This window comes from Scyliorhinus canicula, chromosome 5 (assembly GCF_902713615.1).
Source record: "Scyliorhinus canicula chromosome 5, sScyCan1.1, whole genome shotgun sequence".
NCBI classification, from domain to species: domain Eukaryota; kingdom Metazoa; phylum Chordata; class Chondrichthyes; order Carcharhiniformes; family Scyliorhinidae; genus Scyliorhinus; species Scyliorhinus canicula.
Window position 1 is genome coordinate 81,250,897 of NC_052150.1, and position 13,944 is coordinate 81,264,840.

The 13,944-nt window shown below is 50.2% G+C and overlaps 1 protein-coding gene across 2 annotated transcripts in view; it reads left to right on the top strand.

Moving 5' to 3' along the window:
- The first annotated feature begins 10,673 nt into the window (after nt 1–10,673).
- The window catches only part of wipf3 (WAS/WASL interacting protein family member 3), a 178,904-nt gene continuing 175,633 nt past the window's right edge, over nt 10,674–13,944 (top strand). For both annotated transcript variants that reach the window (XM_038797285.1, XM_038797286.1), the window contains exon 1: nt 10,674–10,859. The gene's annotated coding sequence lies outside the window, so the exon portion shown is untranslated. The remainder of the gene's footprint in view (nt 10,860–13,944) is intronic.

Below are 13,944 nucleotides of genomic sequence, written 5' to 3' on the forward strand. Positions count from 1 at the left end.
GCCCGCATGGCCGCTTTGGCGATGTCCTCCTTGATGCAGGTGAAGGCCTGGCGAGCCTCATCTGACAGAGGAAAGAGTGTGGCCTTAAATAGTGAGCGGGCTTTGTCCACATACTGAGCATAATAAGAGAAAAATCCCAGGCACCTTTTGAGTACCCTGGGACAATGAGAGCGAGGGAGTTGTAAGAGGGGGCGCATACGGTCCGGGTCGGGGCCCAGGACTCTGTTTTCCATTACATAGCCGAGGATGGCTAGCCTGGTCGTGCGGAAAAAGCATTTCTCCGTGTTATACGTGAGGTTGAGTTTCTGGGCAGTCTGGAGAAATCGATGGAGGTTAGCGTCGTGGTCCTGCTGATCATGGCCGCAGATGGTGACGTTGTCCAAGTACGGAAACGTGGCCCGCAGCCTGTACTGGTCCACCATTCGGTCCATTGCTCGTTGGAACACCGATGCCCCATTCGTGATGCCAAAGAGAACCCGGAGGAAATGGAACAGGCGGCCATGTGCCTCGAACGCCGTGTCGTGGCGGTCCTCCGGGCAAATTGGGAGCTGGTGGTATGCAGACTTCAGATCCACCGTGGAGAAAATGCGATACTGGGCGATCTGATTCACCATGTCTGCAATCCTGGGGAGGGGGTACACATCGAGGAGCATGAACCGATTAATCATTTGGCTATAGTCCACTACCATTCGGAATTTTTCCCCGGTCTTGATGACCACCACCTGAGCTCTCCAGGGGCTATTACTGGCCTCTATGATCCCCTCACGTAGGAGCCTATAGACTTTGGTTCTGATAAACACCCTATCCTGCAGGCTGTACCTCCTGCTGCGAGTGGCTACGGGTTTGCAGTCCGGAGTGAGATTGGCAAAGAGTGGAGGGTGGTCGATTTTTAGCGTCGCTAGACTGCAGATAGTGAGTGGAGGTAGGGGCCCGCTGAAGCTGAGTGTGAGGCTTTTGAGGTTGAACTGGAAGTCGAGTCCCAGTAAGAGTGGGGCGCAGAGATCCGGGAGTACGTATAGCTGGAAGTTCGAGTAGCTGGCGCCCTGAATCGTTAGGGTCACGATGGTGCGCCCTTGGAGGTGAACAGAGTGTGAGCCCGAAGCGAGGGAGATAGTTTGCCGTACAGGGAAGATAGGGAGCGAACAGCGTCTTACCAGATCTGGTGTACGGAGCTCTCGGTGCTCCCGGAGTCGAAGAGGCACGGTGTACTGTGCTCGTTGATTTTAATGGTCATCATCGAGTTGCGGAGGTGTTTCGGACGCGACTGGTCCAACGTGACCGCGCTGAGTTGCGGGTAGTCGGCGGCTCAATCAGCTGTGCTGGAGTGGCCCCGTGATGACTGTCCGCTGAGGTCGTAGTCTTCGAGGTGAGTTTCAGTGTTTGAAGAGGATGGATCCCAAGATGGCCGCTCCCGTGGATCGCACATGGTGGGCGGCGAGGAAGATGGCGGCCCCCATGAATCGCACCTGGCCGGCCGCGTGGAAGAGGGTTGCCAAGATGCAGCCCCCATGAGTCACACGTGTCGGGTGGGGGCGGAGTCGGCATATAGGCCGCAGCATTTCGGGGCCTGCGGGCCTGCTAGTTTTGGAAGCGAATGCTTTGGGCTGCGGGAGAGTTTGGAGAGGGGGATTTCTTCGCCAGGCAGACCCGGGCATAGTGTCTTTTGCGACCGCAGCTGCTGCAGGTCGCGTTGCGGGCCGGGCAGTGCTGCCATGGGTGTTGGGGCTGCCCACAAAAATGGCACACTGGGGCTGCATAGTGGGTGGGTGGCCGCGCGGCGCAGCCCTGGGGTAGTCGCTGGTCGGGGGCCCAGGATGGGGTCGCTTGGTCCGTGGGGAACGAGGTGAGGCTGCGGAACGAGACCTCCATGGTTGTAGCTAACTTTACAGTGTCCTCCAAGTTCTGGGCCCCTTTTTCAAGCAACCGCTGGCACACATAGTTTGACCTGAGCCCTGCCACGTACACATCTCGGACAGCGAGCTCCATATGTTGGGCGGCTGATACAGCTTGATAATTGCAGTCCCGAGCTAAGGCTTTTAAATCACGCAGGAATTCGTCCAGCGACTCCACGGGGCGCTGGCGACGGGTCGTAAAAATATGGCGCGCGTAGACCTCGTTGATGGGCCTCACGTACATTCGATCGAGCATGGTCAGAGCTTCCGTATACGAGGAAGTACTGTTAAGTTGAGTAGAGATACGGAGGCTCACCCTTGCGTGCAGTAGGCTGAGTTTCTGCTCCTCCGTAGTTTCTGAAGTGCTTGATTCAACCAGATAGGCCTTGAACCATATGAGCGTGTGTAGAAAGATTTATTTTGCCTCTGCAGCCTGCGGGTCGAGTTCTAGTCGGTCAGGTTTGAGGGCTGATTCCATAGTAGTTTTCTTCAAATTTCCTAAGATTATTAAATTGACCATCAATTCACAAGACACGTGATTGGAAGTGAACAGTGGTTTTAATAATCTTACAACCGAGCCTGCCTGCGACGAGATGAACTGGCAGCAGGCTCACGACTGCAGAGCTTTATACTTCCGGTTAGTGGGAGGAGCCATGGGCGGAGCCAAGGGTGGAGCCCAGCACAAACACCTCATCTCCCCCTATGGGCAGAGCCGCGTAACGGCTCACAGACAGAGTCCACAAGGACACAATACATATAATGGAACACAGTGTGAATTACTCGGTTTATAATTCACCACAGCATCATTGACGCCAGGCGAGTAACAGCTCAAAAGACGCGCCCCCCCCCCCCCCCACCCCCCGCAGATCCGACAAGGTGGCCGCCCGACATGCAGCCTCGAGGTTCCAGGAGAGCAATATAGAGCCACTCCTGGACACAGTGGAGTAGAGGAGGGAGGCCCTGTACCCCGGACACGGCAGCAGGGTTGCACCACACCTCAGCCGGCTCCTGTGGAGGGAGGTGGCAGAGGCCGTCAGTGCTGTGGCTGTAACATCAAGGGCAGGCGCACAATGTCACAAAAAGGTGAATGACCTCGTCAGGGCAGCATACCGCCAAGTGCAACCAACCCTAACACTAATGTGCTGCGTACCTATGCCAATATACGCACAACCGCTGGCCGGCATGTATATCCCTGCCTAACACTGTTGCCCTTTATCCCTGACACCCCCCCCCCCCCCCCCCCCCCCCCACACACACACAGGAGAAGCGCTCACACAACAACAGGGAGCATGAGAAGACCGGAGGGGGCACAGCTGATGAGAGACCACTCACCGTTCATGAGGAGAGGGCCCTGGAAATGGCAGGTGGACCAAAGGACAGGGGGGTTGCTGATGCAGAGGTCGGGCGCGCACCACCAAGTGAGACCCCCCATGGCCCGTCCCCATTCCCCCATATCCCCCCTCCCCCATATACCCCATATCCCCCCTCCCCCATATCCCCCACATACCTACTCCCCCATATCCCCCACACCCCCCTCCCCCACACAGACTGCGTCACTTCTCCTGCGGCCACCCCACGCCATGACCTACCTCCACACTGTCCAGCGTCAACCATCAGCACTGGTTGACGCCGTTATATAAGCTGGTTTAATTTACGCCTATGTGACCGGGACTTCGGCCCATCCGGCCGGGAGAATTCGGGCAGCCCCAGGGTCCATAGTGTCGCGCCGGTCCCCGCCATTCTCCGAGGCGGGCGGCACGATTCACTCCTCGCCAACTTTTGGGGGGGTCAGAGAATTCGGAGGACGATGGGGGCGGGATTCACGCCGACCCCCGGTGGTTCTCCGACCCCCAGAATCCCGCCCACTATTTTTCAGTGTTTAATCTACGGTTTGAATTCCCAATTGTAGGGACACCACCTTCGAGATAAAAATAAAAACCTTTTTTAAGTTTAAATAAACTTTAGTAAATCAAACAAAAATATGACCATTGTTTATACATGATGTTCTCATGATAAAAAATAGCATCCGATCCCCCAGTAATTTTGGCAAAATATCTTCTTTTTGTGATGATGGTGCCCATGAAAGCATGGAGTTTAGAGGTTTATTCCATGTCTGCATATCATGACACAATACATCAAGCTGAATATGGACCGAGCCCGCCAGGATGCCCGGGCGGTGCCATCGCCAGGATGCCCCAGGTCCAGGAGGTGATCAACAGACTGGCGGATTGACCCATTGCAACGATGCCTATGTTGCAACCAGGGGCGTGTTGAGTGGTGCATTGGCGTCCTGAAGATGTGGTGCCCATTTCCCTCCAGCTGGGGGTGGGGGTGAGGGCGGTTGGTGTCAGGGGCGCAGTGCTGGTCACTCACCCTAATGAGGTGCAGCTTCTTGCGACACTGTTGGCCAGTCCTGGCAGTGGCACTCACGCTGCTCACGACCTGTCACCTGCGCACAGGTCCAGTGAGGCATAACTGCATAAGCTGTTCCCATGCTGCAGTGATGTTGACAGCAGGAAAGTACAGATCAAGGTGAACAAACTACAAGGTAGTAGAAATGACATCCAAAATGTTGGAAATCACCTGTAAAGGAGTGAAAAAATACACTCTTAGAACAAGTCCTGTTAGAATAAGCCAAACAGGTAGAAATGTAGTTTTACTCTTAAGGGGCGGCATTCTCCCCGGGTCCCGGAGTAGGGGAGTGGCGCCAACCACTCAGGGGCCAGCACCACGCCGGAGCGGTTGCCACCAGAAGACCGGCGCAAAAAACCGGTGCCCCCGGCAGCGGGGCTGGCCGAAAGGCTTTCGCCGGTCCGCGCATGCGCCCGCAGTGACGTCAGCGGCAGCTGGCCGCTGACGTCACTGCCGGCGCATGCGCGATGTGGGGTTCTCTTCCGCTTCCGCCATGGCGGAGGCCGTGGCGGCCGCGGAAGAAACTAGTGCAGCCAGAGCACTGGCCCGGAGTCTGAACCGGGGGCCCCGATCGCGGGCCAGGCCACCGTGGGGGCACCCCCCGGGGTTCGATTGCCCCCCCCCGCCCCCCCAGGACCCCGGGGGCCTGCTCGCGCCGCTGAGCCCGCCGTTCCAGAAGTGGTTTAAACCTCGGCGGCGGGAGAAGGCCTCCCAGCGGCGGGACTTCGGGCCATCCGGGCCGGAGAATCGCCGCAGGGGCCTCTCCGTTCGGAGTGGCGAGATTCCACCGCCGCCACTTCCCGGGTGGCGGAGAATCTCTGCCACGGTGGGGGCGGAATTTTAGGCGCCCCCAGGCGATTCTCCGACCCTGCTGGGGGTCGAGAATTTCGCCCCATATGTCTCAACGATGCTCTCTTTTTGAACTTGGCACATTTCATACTCCTCTGGATTAATAAATTTGCAATTTTATTTTGACAAAGCATTGACAAGACTGTGTGAGTGCTGTGGCATGAACTAGGCCAAAGAAAAGTTTAAAATGGCCTCCTAATATCATTCCAATTCCTTCAAATCTTTCTGTGCTTTTAAGGTACTATCCTTGGCACAGTTACTTACAGTTCGTATGCGATCCAATGCAGAAAAAAATATGGCTTTAACCATGTTGCAATTTATTTACACAAAGTAGCAGAAGATGTTACTGAAAATAACAAAATGTAACTACAAGTGCTAACTCCACACAGACAGTCAACCACGGCTGGAGTAGAACCCGTGTCCCTGGCACTGTGAGGCAGCAGTTCTAACCACTGTGGCATTTGTTGCGTAAATAGGTTCAGACCAAAAGACCATAAGACATAGGAGCTGAATTAGGCCATTTTGCCCATCTGCTCTGCCATTCAATCATGGCTGATATTTTTCTCATCCCCATTCTCCTGCCTTCCCCCTATAACCCCTGATCCCCTTATTAATCAAGAACCTATCTATCTCTGTCTTAAAGACACTCAGTGATTTGGCCTCCACAGCCTTCTGCGGCAAAGAGTTCCACGGATTCACCACCCTCTGGCTGAAGAAATTCCCTTCAGTCTGAGGCTGTGCCCTTGGTTTCTAATTTTTCCTACAAGTGGAATCATACTCTCCACGTCCACTCTATCCAGGCCTCGCAATATCCTGTAAGTTTCAATAAGATCCCCCTTCATCCTTCTAAACTACAACGAGTACAGTCCCAGAGTCCTCAACCGTTCCTCATGGTGCTGGTGATTTTTTTGTCATTCACCTTATATCGTTGTTCTCTAGTTCTTGAGCGTCCCGCCCATGGGAATAGTTTCTCACTTTCTACTCCTCATGATTTTGAACATTTCAATCAAATCACCTCGCATTCTTCTCTTCTCCAAGGAGAACTCCAGCTTTTCCAATCTCTCTATGTAACTAAAGTCCCTCATCCTGGAACCATTTTTACAAACTTTCTGCACCCTTTCTAAAGTCTTCACATCCTTCCTAAAATGTGATGCCCTGAATTGTACACACTTCAGTTGAGGGTGTAATAGTGTTTTATAATTGTTCATCATAACTTCTATGCTTTTGTAATCTCGGCCTCTTTATAATGTCCAGGATCCCCCATGCCTTTTTAACCATTTTCTCAACATATCACTTTCAATGTTTTGTGTACATATACCCCAGATCCCTGTGATCCTGCATCTCCTTCGGAACTGTATTGTTTTATGTTTATTCTTGTTTATTTTTCAGGCTCCCCGATCTTTATCCCGAAGGCCTATTTTTGGAAATTGGACACAATCATTTTGGACTTTGTATGGGGGGGAAGGTGCAGAGGGTTGGGAGAACCCTGCTACAGAGGCAGAGGCAGCAGGGAGAGTTGGCGTTGTCGAATCTACTTCATTATTATTGGGTGGTGAATGTGGATAAGGTGCAACGATGGTGGGAAGGAGAAGGGGTAGAGTGGATTTGGATGGGGGAGGAATCTTGTAAGGGGTCTAGTTTGAGGGCTATGGTAATGGCAGCGTTGCCAATGGCTCAGAGTAGGTATTCAGCAGACCAAGCAGGCCAGCAGCACGGTTCGATTCCCGTACCAGCCTCCCCGGACAGGCGCCGGAATGTGGCGACTAGGGGCTTTTCACAGTAACTTCATTGAAGCCTACTCGTGACAATAAGCGATTTTCATTTCATTTTCATTTTTTCAGGGAGTCGGTGGTGCAGTCCACTGTGAAGATATGGAATCAGTTGAGGAGGCATTTTAGGGTGTAAGGGATGTTGGTGGTAATGGCGCTATGCGAGAATCATGGGTTTGAGCTGGGGGGATGGGCAGTGTATACAGGAGGTGGAGGGAAGTGGGGCTGGTCAAGGTGAGGGATCTGTATTTGGAGGAAGGGCTAGGCAGTCTGGAGGAGCTAAGGGAGAGGGTAGAGCTGCCGAGGGGGAGTGAGTTCAGGTATCTGCAGGTTAGGGACTTTGCGCATGAGGTCTGGAGGGGGTTCCCTAGGTTGCTGGGATACACCCTGGTAGAGCAACCTCTGCTTCTGGATGTGAAATGGGAAGGGAGGAATTGGGGATATAAAAGTGGCTGGGGGTGCAGGGAGGCAAGCGGGTGGTGAAGATCAAGGAGAAATGGGAAGGGGATTTGGGAGGAGAGATCATTTGAGGAATATGGAGTGGGGCACTGCAAAGGGTAAACGGGACCTCCTCCTGAGTCTGGTGCAGTTTAAGGTGATGCACAGGGTGCATATAGCTCGGGTGAGAATTAGTGGGTTTTTTCAGGGAGTACCAGATGAGTGTGAGAGGTGTGGGCAGAGGCCAGCGAATCACATGCACATGTTTTGGTATTGCACAAAATTGTGAAGATTCTGGGCGGGAGTGTTCGCGGTCTAAGCCAGGATAGTGGTGGGGGAGGTGGACCCCAACCATTTGGTGCCGACATTTGGGGTTTCAGAGAAGCCGAAGCTCATGGAGAGGAGGAAGGCCGATGTCATGGCCTTTGTCTCTCTGATTGCACGGCAGCGAATTTTACCAGAGTGGCGGTCGACATCGCCACCGGGGGTAGCGGCGTGTTTGGGTGGCCTGTATGACTTCCTGCAGTTGGAGAACATCAAATATGCGCTCAGCAGGGGGGTTTGCGAAAAGGTGGGCGATGTTTATAACCGTATTTACGGAGCTGTTCGTCGTGGGCGGGGGGGGGGGGTGGGGGGGGGGGGGGGGGGGTGAAAAATGGGAAAAACTTTGTACAGACTGTATAATTGATTGTTGGGAAGTATGTTTCCTGTGTGTTTATTTGTTATAACCTGTTTTGATGCATGTTTGTGATAAAATACATTTAAAAAATGAAGTTTAGAAGGACGAGGGGTGATCTCTTCGAAACTTACAGAATCATAGAAGAATCATAGAGTCATAGAAACCCTACAGTGCAGAAGGAGGTCATTCAACCCATCGAGTCTGCACCGACCCTCTGAAAGAACACTCTGTATAGACACACACCACCCCACCCCCATAACTCAGTAACCCCACCTAACCTTTAGGACACTAAAGGGCAATTTCTCATGGCCAATCCACCTAACCTGTAGCTCTTTGGACTGTGGGAGGAAACCGGAGCACCCGGAAAAAACCCCACACAGACACGGGAGAAAGTGCAAAATCCAGTCACCCAAGGCTGGAATTGAATCCGAATCCCTGGTGCTGTGAGGCAGCAGTGCTAACCACTGTGCCACTGTGCCACCCTGAATACTGAGAGGTCTAGATGGAGTGAACATGGCGAGGATGTTTCCATTCATTGTAGATACTAGAACCCAAGGGCACAGCCTCAGACTGAAGGGATGATCCTTTAAAACAGAGATGAGGAGGAATTTCTTCAACCAGAGGATGGTGAATCTGTGGAACTCATTGTTGCAGAAAGCTATGGAGTCCAAGTCACTGAGTGTCTTTAAGACAGACATAGATAGGTTCTTGATTAATAAGGGGATTAAGGGTCATAGGGAGAAGGCAGGAGAATGGGAATTAGAAACATATCAGCCATGATTGAATGGCGGAGCAAACGTGAAGGGCCAAATGGTCCTCTGCTCCTGTGTCTTATGGTCTTATGGATGCAACAGACCAAATTGTCTCCTTCTGTGCTGTAATCATGATAATAGCAGGCTATATTAATAACATGGAGCCATGTCGACTCCTCAATGCATACTTTCCATCAGGGAAGTTTCTGGTCAAACAATTGAACCAATTAAAACCCTAGTTAGGGGCAATATTGCAAGCTTGATGGCTACCAGCTTCTTGGCGGCAACTTCCCTGTGAAATGTCCACTGGGACGATTGGAGTCGGGGGCTGCGAGGTGCAAAGAGAGAGCCATGGACAGGGAAGGGCTCCCTGTTTCCCCACTGGGGAGGCAGTAGCATAGTGGTATTGCCACTGGTCTCGTAATCCAGAGACCCAGGGTAATGTTCTTGGGATCTGGGTTCGAATCCCACCTGGGCAGAAGGTGGAATTTGAATTTAATAAAAATCTGGAATTAAAACCCTGAAACCATTATCAATTGTTGTGACAACTTATCTGGTACACTAATGACCTTTAGGGAAAGAAACCTGTCATCAATACCTATATGTGACTCCAGACCACAGCAATGTGGTTGACTCTTAACTACGGCAGCATGTTAGCACAGTTGCTTCACAGCTCCAGGGCCCCAGGTTCGATTCCGGCTTGGGTCACTGTCTGTGTGGCGTCTGCACATCCTCCCCGTGTGTGCGTGGGTTTCCTCCGGGTGCTCCGGTTTCCTCCACAGTCCAAAGATGTGCAGGTTAGGTGGATTGGCCATGATAAATTGCCCTTAGTGTCCAAAATTGCCCTTAGTGTTGGGTGGGGTTACTGGGTTGTGGGGATAAGGTGGAGGTGTTGACCTTGGGTAGGGTGCTCTTTCCAAGAGCCGGTACAGACTCGATGGGCCAAATGGCCTCCTTCTGCCCTGTAAATTCTATTCTATGACATCTATGACTCCGCCTCCCCGGGGGTGAGTGACAGCTGAGGGTGCGCGGGCAGGTGCAATGGGACTCCGCCTCCCCAGAGATGAGTGACAGCTGAGGGTGGGATGGCAGGTGCAATGGGACTCCGCCTCCCCAGAGATGAGTGACAGCTGAGGGTGGGCGGGCAGGTGCAATGGAACTCCGCCTCCCCGGAGATGAGTGACAGCGGAGGGTGTGAGGGCAGGTGCATTGGGACTCCGCCTCCCCGGGGTGAGTGACAGCTGAGGGTGCGCTGGCAGGTGCAATGGGACTCCGCCTCCCCGGAGATGAGTGACAGCTGAGGGTGCGCGGGCAGGTGCACTCCGCCTCCCCGGGAGTGAGTGACAGCTGAGGGTGGGAGGGCAGGTGCAATGGGACTCCGCCTCCCCGGAGATGAGTGACAGCTGAGGAGGCGCGGGCAGGTGCAATGGGACTCCGCCTCCCCGGAGATGAGTGACAGCGGAGGGAACTCCGCCTCCCCGGAGATGAGTGACAGCTGAGGAGGCGCGGGCAGGTGCAATGGAACTCCGCCTCCCCGGAGATGAGTGACAGCTGAGGAGGCGCGGGCAGGTGCAATGGGACTCCGCCTTCCCGGAGATGAGTGACAGCTGAGGGTGGGCGGGTAGGTGCACTCCGCCTCCCCGGAGATGAGTGACAGCGGAGGGTGGGAGGGCAGGTGCAATGGGACTCCGCCTCCCCGGAGATGAGTGACAGCTGAGGGTGGGAGGGCAGGTGCAATGGGACTCCGCCTCCCCGGGGGTGAGTGACAGCTGAGGGTGCGGGAGCAGGTGCACTCCGCCTCCCCGGAGATGAGTGACAGCGGAGGATGGGAGGGCAGGTGCAATGGGACTCCGCCTCCCCGGAGATGAGTGACAGCTGAGGGTGCGCTTGGCTTTCGGATCGCGAGCTGGAAGGAACTGGTTGAGCTTCTGAGAACAGGACAAGTAACTTCGTGTTTTAAACCGGTCTGTCTCATTTTCACCTGCCAGAAGCAGACAAAAAGGTGTCTAATTTTGTTGGCCATATGTATGTTGATGCGAGAAGCGCTTTGTGAAACTGTCTCGACCCGGTGAGTTGTTCATTAAACTCTTCACTTGTATTCGGGTTGTTAGTGTAAGTAGGTTATTTTAAAAATTGGTGTTATTTACTTTTTGCAGAAGGTAGGACAACTGAAACAATTCTTGTGGTTTAACAGTACAGTAGCAGTATCGTTTATAGCAAGCCTCACTTGCTGTCTTAAATCAGCTATTTTATTCAGACACTGGATTTCTCTTCATCGTTTGGTACGGATCTTTTATGTGGGGATGGATGGTGTTAGGGCTGTTTAAAATTGCAATTTAAAACAATATAATATAGATTGGTTCTAAATTAAATGTAGATTCTGTCTTATTCATGTATTAATTATTGTATTGATCAAAACACTTTTGGGAAATAATTTTATGTCAAATGAAGCCTAGGGTTGTAAAGAGTTGTCAGTTATGAAAACAAAAGTTCATCCAGTTTATCTGTACTGAAAGAACGTGGATTGCGTTTGGCTCTGCAGAGAATAACGGGGTTTCAGTTTCGGCAAGGAGATCTCTTGCTTGTACGGGGTAATTGTAGGGGAAAGCCACAAAAATCTGGTGCTTCCCAGGTTTGTGCGCCTTCTCATTAAAATTTACGGTAGACATTGAGTGGGAGAAGCCCAACAGTATCATTGTGAGGGAACTGAACCTTCTATCTTCAGCTACACAAGAATCCAGAACAGACAAGACGTGCTTGTATATTCCAGTAGCATGCCATCGCAGTTGAATTTGTTCAATGCTTATGAATATAAGGTACAAACTTTATTTTGCGTGCAATCTATCATACATATGAAATGAACATCGCTTATTGTCACAAGTAGGCTTCAAATGAAGCTTCAAATGAAGTTACTGTGAAAAGCCCCTACTCACCACATTCCAGCACCTGTTCGGGAAGGTTGCTACGGGAATTGAAATGTTCCTGCCTTGGTCTGCTTTCAAAGCCAGCGATTTAGCCGTGTGCTAAACCAGCCCCTCACATATGAAATTAATAGAATAAATGCCCTGCACATTTACAGTCTGTCACATTGAACAATGGTCCTCTCATTTCGGCTATGACAAGTCCTGCTTGACTCAAATGTTATCTTGTAAAAGAGCAACAAATCACAAATTAACTTAGTTGGCGAATAGCAATTAAGAGTGAAAGGCCTCAATTAGGAAAAAACTAATAATCAAAATCGACAACAAAGCTATCCATGAAAAAAAATTTTAGAATTCACATTTTCAAAAGTTGTTTCCACTACCAAATTGTGCTTTCCCTAGCTGAAAACCCGATTACTTAAAATAAGGTTTGCCACGTAATAGATACTTTTAAACCATACGATTTACAACAACATTATTAAATGTACTATTTTCTATATATAAAATGTATCCAAGAGGTAAGTGCCTTTCTGAATGGCCTTGAGCTTGTGTTCATTACAATAGCTGAAAAAGAAACAACAAACCAGCAGAAGTTCATGTGCCCACAACTCCCAGCACACACAGTTATGGACAAAGCTCCCAATCTGGATTAGTGAAACAATCTGTGCTACTTTAATCTACTTATTCTGCAAGTTATCAATTATGATTTATGTCTTATTGCGCACAAGGTAAAACACGAACTTTGGAATATTTTTGAGGTGCTGTAAATTGGTCGGAAAGCTAAGGACTGTACCTGTGACAGAGTGAGAGAAATGCTGACAGCTGGATTGTGCATTTGTTCGGTGCTATAAGCCTGCTCTTTTCAATGAAAAAGCATTCAGAATGAAAATAGCAATTTCTAGCCACAGCAACTGCCTTATATTCAGGAGTTGTTTAGCACTTTACAGGTGATTAACAGCTGTCTAGCCCATTGAGCTAAACCAGAGATTTGTCATCATTCAATCAGATAGGGACATGCACTGAATGAAGTTATGTATGTGTTTTGTGTTCATTTTATTCAAAACTGTTTGTACAAATATCTCAATTTTAAAGAACTTCTATCTTTTCTAACACCCAAATCTTTTCAGTTCTTACAGAATTTAATTAACCAGACTTACTTAAATGTTACTGTAAAAATATCATATGTAACTGAATCTTGTAGTTTAAATATCATACCGCTACATTGACATTTAATTTTTTTTAATAAAATATTTTTATTCTCCTTTTTCACATTTTCTCCCTAATTTGCACCCACCAACAACAAACAATAATCAACAACAATATGTCAAACCCCATAACAATAACAATGATCCCATCCTCCCACCAACCCCCAAACACCAGCCCGCACGTTTACATAAACAAATGACAAAAAGGAATCAGGGATTACCCATAGTCATCCTTAATACCCACAGCCCCCCCTCCGCCCCAACCCACCCACCCACCCCCCCCCCCAACTTATGTTCAATGTTATCCAGTTCCTGAAAGTGCATGATAAATAATGCCCATGACTTGTAGAACCCCTTCGAGCTTCCCCTCAGTTCAAACGTAACCTTCTCAAGGGTCAAGGGTCCCCTCACCACGCCAGGGTGGAGAGGCTGCTCTCCATGCCAGCAGGATCTACCTTTGGGCGATCAACGAGGCAAAGGCTATGATATCTGCCTCCGCACCCGTTTCCAACCCTGGCTGGTCCGCCACCCCAAGTATGGCCTCCCGGGACCCGGGTCCAGTTTCACCCGCACCACCTTGGAAATTACCCTTGGAAATGACCCTAAAAACCTCCTTAATGGTCCTTTATTAATCTTCTCTAGTAGATTAGAAACCAAAAATAAATAAATAATTTTATGTTACTATCATTCCTTCCAATTGTCATAACTCTTAAGAGATTAAGACTTGAGCTTTATCCTGTAGCTAATACGGATTCTGCTGACTATACACCTTAATGTTGTGACACACTGCTACAATGTTCAGAAATTTGAAATTTACCCCAATAACATGAGAAAGTTCATGTACCACCTTATACATTTCGAGTGTGTCTACATCAGAGTGAAACTAAGGTAGAATGTAGGAACCTAGGGTTTTATTAGTATGAAACATACTAGTTCGAAATGTCTTATTCTATTCTATCAGATTTAAGATCTGCGAGGTTCATTAAAAAAATCAAAATATGAACAAAGTTAACTTTTTCTAAAACAG